The 5,047-nt window shown below is 42.8% G+C and overlaps 1 pseudogene; it reads right to left on the minus strand.

Moving 5' to 3' along the window:
• Window positions 1-1,422: 1,422 nt before the first annotated feature.
• Window positions 1,423-4,735, minus strand: LOC139254822 (probable G-protein coupled receptor 139; annotated as a pseudogene).
• Window positions 4,736-5,047: the final 312 nt, after the last annotated feature.

Here is a 5,047-nt window from a genome sequence, read left to right on the forward strand (position 1 = left end):
CTAACTCTTTCACCATCTCTCCCTAACTCTTTCACCATCTCTCCCTACCTTTCTCCATCTCTCTCTAACCCTTCTCCATTTATCCCAACACGTTTTCCATTTCCCTCTACATCTACCTGCGTCACTCTATCGCTATCTCCACCTCTTTCTCTTTTCCTCCATCTTACCTCTTTCTCTCTTTCTCTTTACCTCTTCCTCCTTCTCTCTCTATCTTCTTGTATCACTTCATATTTCTCCATCTCCTTCTGCATTTTCCTCCATGTCTACTTCGTCCGTCATCTCTGTACTACTCTCCATCTCCCTTTAACTCTTTCTATATCTCTACCTCCATCGAGAGAAGGAGAGAGAAATAGAGAGAGCGAGAGAGACAGAGAGCGAGAGAGAGATGCAAATGGAAAGAGACAGATGGAGTAAGTAGCAAGAGAGAGAGATATGTAAAGGGAGAGAAAGATGGACAGATTTGAAGAGCGGGAGAGTGGCATGGATAAGAAGAGAGATGGAGGGAGAGAGATGAAGAGAGAGAGAGGTAGATACATGGAGTGATAGGGAGATGGAGAGACAGATGACGACTATATATATATGTATTTATATATAGAGAGAGAGGCAGAGCGAGAGAGAGAAAGAGACAGAGATGTAGAGAGACAGAGGGACAGATAGATAAATAAAGAGATAGGCAGACCGACATAAGAGAGAGAGAAAGAGAGAGGGAGGGAGAGAGAGAGAGGGAGCGAGTTTGAGAGAGAGAGGGAGCGAGTTTAAGAGAGAGAGGGAAAGAGAGAGAGAGGGAGGGAGACACGGTGGTACGGAGAAGGATAGAGTGAGACAGAGAGTGACAGAAAGAGTTGAGCAGCCGCCGGTTCGCGGGAGCGAGAAATAAAACAGTTACAGACATGGAATTTATAACCGACAGATAGTCTTGGAAAGGGAGAGATGAACAGAAATGGAGATAGAGAAAAATTCACCGACAGACAGAGATAAATAAAGAGAAATGATAAGCACAGTCCTGGCGGTCCGAGTCCCGACCCGCCTCTGGGCTTCCAGTGTTCCATCCCTCTGTCCATCTGTCTACCTCTCTGTCTGTCCATCCATGTGTTTCTCTCTCATTTCTCCGCAGTGCTCCCATTCTCATCAGGACCACAGCAGTGACTGTGATTGGCGGGTTTGCCAATATTCCTTTACCTGCAGCGTAGTCATTTACTGCATGTCCAGGCGAGCTATTTAGTGCCGTCTATTTGAGAAAAACATCATGTGTCGTCTGTGGAGTGGTTCCAAATATCTTTAAAATATATTAACAAATTCAGATTTAGAGTCATGTTGAGACGCAGTGCTCCGAAAGCAAAATATATTTTCCATCCAGTGCGGAGTGCATGAGATGAATAATGAAATGGGATTATGTTCGAGTGTTTAGAATCTTTGAGCTTTCTATGGTTTCACTAATCTAAGAATTAGATTGATTGGATATTTCACCACGTTCTGCAGCTCCTCTCTGAATTTAGTTTGTGTCAGCACATAAATACACGTGTTGGTGCAGGAACTGAGAAGCTGAAGATACCTTGCCACGCTTTCTGTGGTATAAAGAGGATCAGTGAAGGAGGAAGGATAATTATGTGTAATTCGCTGGTAAATGTAAAATACAACCTGTGTCGCCCACAACAGGATAAAACTCCCGGTTATACTGAAGAGTAAAGTGATGGATTTCCTACGGTTCAACATCTCTATATCCTTGTGATTCTCTCCATTGCTGCGGCCCCGGAGTTCCCTGCGGACTCTGCTGGCCGCTAAAATACGTCTGACCGTCAGAACATTGAGCAGCAAAACTAGAAAGAATGGAACGCAAGGTGTTAAAATGCGGTGAAACAAGACAAATGCGGTCCTTGCGATGGACGTATAGTAGCTCGGTTTAAGCTGACAACCCCAGGGTACATTATCAATTATATAGTAAGGTACACTTGTAAAATACCAGGGGGCACACTCTAAACAGCTCAGCACACTCACTGTTCCGACAATCGCAGCCGCTGTTCTCTCGGTGCAGTATTTTGTTTTCAGCTTCTCACAACAAATGGCCACAAATCGGTCAAAAGTGAAAGCGACTGTTAACCAGACAGAAACCATCGTGCTAGAAAAAACCATTGACTTCAATGAGACTGCAAACGGGAGTAATGTCCAGGAATGAATATGGGAAATAAATCAGACGGATCTGCCTTAATATTGGATCAGATATAATGACCAGGAGATCGGCGCATGCCATTCCTACCAGCTAGCGAGAGATACATTTGGAGAGACCGTACTTTCCACGGGACAGGATCACAATCGCCACCAAGTTAACTAGAAAGAAGGGAGAGAAAAGGAAGCAGAGAAATTACTGATCAGACCTGGAGCCAAAGCAACATTTCCACGGAATCTGGGTGAAATTTCCGACTTTGTTGCTGCATCGAACGGTGGAAGCTGATTTTGGAACTGGGCAGTGCTTTCGGACAGAGAAACGTTTCAAACACATTTATCAATAGTGCATTGGGAAATCAGTACAGAAAGCGAATAAAGTGAGCACCGGATCTATTGGAAGGAACGAGTGAGTGCACAGTGCCAGTGGGGAAATGAGAAGGGTTATTATGGAGCGCGAATGCAACGGGTTAAACCGGATTTTATCTCCAGACGGAGGAGGAAAGACATTAAATGTCGGGAAGGTTTGTGCAGAGGGTGGGGCATTTGTTGCTGTGTGTTAAGAGATCTGAAGGGGCTGACACAAACCGGGAAAGGCCGAGAGCACTGGCAATGAGTTTAATGTTTAGGGTCTGATTGTAAGAGGCAGCTGGAGGTGGAGTTAGTGAGTAAGATTGGGAGGGAAACAAGGAAAATGTAATGTAGAAACTGGAGGTGAGTCTGGAGCACAGGGTTTGGGGAACCGGACAAACTGAAGCAGCGGATGAGGAGACAGGGGATTGAATACAGTGGGAGGAGAGGCTGGGATTCACAGTGAGCCTGCAGCAGAGTGTTAGAGGAAATCTAATTCATAAATCCCAGTAGCACAACTCAATTCATACTTTCAACCATTGGTGTCAGGTAACAGCTCGTTGGTGAAAAAGTGTGTTCTGTAAATTTATAAAGTAAAATTATATTTAATATGTTAATTAAACCAGCCTCGTTTTGTATTGAATTTAGTTCACAGAGTTTTTACAATGCAGTATCCTAATAATGCATTCCGCTCAAGAAATGCAGGATTCTATTCTATACAACATTTCAATTATCTTTAGATATTCAGTCAGTAAACAAGTAAAATAACAATTTACCAAAACAGACTGAGGACCACATAGCGACAGAATAAAACCCTCACAATCTCACAACATCCTAATGTCACCTTCAAGGCACATGTTGTCATCTTAATTATACTGGAAGTTTCAGCAGTTCAATCTGATTCAAATTCACATAACTGCCCCTCTCTCTATCCCCACCCTCTCCCTCTCTTTCTCGCTCTCTTTCCCTTCACCCACCCTGAAGTGTTCCTTCTCAGTCTATTTCTCCATCGCCCCTCTCCATCTCTCCGCATTGTCTCCAATCACTTTCTCAATGCCTTTTTCACAACCGATTCAATGCGAACATCCTGCAGCTGCATGCTATTCTCCTTCCACGTTTTCAATGTTTCTATTCTCAGAGTCAGTTTGTTCAAAGGTGAAGCCTCTGTGAATAGTTTAATATTTCTATAGAACACCCAATTATCAGTCTGCTCACCTAAACAATTCCCTTCATCTCCAATACATGCAACAAACATGGTCCTATTTTATTAAAGTGCAGCGCTAGATGGCATGATAGTTCTGTTAACAAAATGACAACATCACCGCTGCTACTTGCAATTCCTACATCAATAGTAGGGCTCCTGATTCCAACAGACAAAGTGCAAACTGATACAATATAACCTCAAAACATTTCATTTTGTAACGAATGTTAGTGACAGTCATTGAACGCTGAAGCAGAAAACGAGATGTGAAGGTTACAGCTGCAAACTCGGTTCAGTCGCCAGGCCTCCGAAGCAGAGTCAGATACATACACAGTGAAAAATATTTCATTACAGTGATAACCAATACTTATTGGAACCCAGTTAAATGGAACCATGTTATTTCTGTAGAACACCCACTTATCAGTCTACTTACCTAAACAATTCCCTTCATCTACAATACATGCAATAAACATGATCCTATTATTTTAAACCGCAGCCCTCCATCTAACACGGAGACCGTGAGCTGTCTAATTTCAATCACTGAAAACACATTAATTAATAATATTCCAGGACAGGTTAGCTCACAACATGAAACCCTTATTTCTGAAGGTGTGATATAAAACATAAAATGCTGGAGATACTCTGCAGGTCAAGAAGCTTCTGTCGACTGAGAAAAAGAACTGATGGTCTGATACTTGCTCTTAGCCCAGACTCCTGAATCCAATACTTTCAGTACAGATAATAAAGTACTACCATTCTCGAGGTTTGGGTACACAGCGATCGTTGTAGATATAAAGCAGTCAATTCAATACAGAAAGAGCAGAGACAGATACGTCCCATCGTTCACTGCTGGAACAGAACAGGTGACTGGGTAAAACATGCAGCGAGTAAAAGATTACCAATCACAGTCGCACATTCAACAAAGATTTACATAACTGACTGTTGAGATATCAGCTTACCAGGAACGCCAACAGCTACCAGAACAGGATAATAAATAACCTGAAGGATTAATGGATACCCCATATCTGTGAGAAGCTGCGACTTCTGTTGGAGTGGAATCCCCTGCTCCGGCTGACACTCTGAGCTGATACATTGCAATGGGCCGTGATTTATACAGGGGGTAAGTATCCACTGACACTGCTGCACCCCTGATGATTATTATTAGTTTCAGTCATTTGAACAAACACATTATATCAGGACCTTTGACTCTGATGAAAATAACGCGGTGAATAACACTCAAACATCTCAAAGTGCAGGACGTTACCAAGATCAGACCTCTCTTGCGAATAAGGCTGAAGTTCTGTTCATACAATACTGAACCAACAATAATGAGCG

The sequence above is a fragment of the Pristiophorus japonicus genome, unplaced genomic scaffold (genome assembly GCF_044704955.1).
Source record: "Pristiophorus japonicus isolate sPriJap1 unplaced genomic scaffold, sPriJap1.hap1 HAP1_SCAFFOLD_58, whole genome shotgun sequence".
In the NCBI taxonomy this organism is placed as follows: domain Eukaryota; kingdom Metazoa; phylum Chordata; class Chondrichthyes; family Pristiophoridae; genus Pristiophorus; species Pristiophorus japonicus.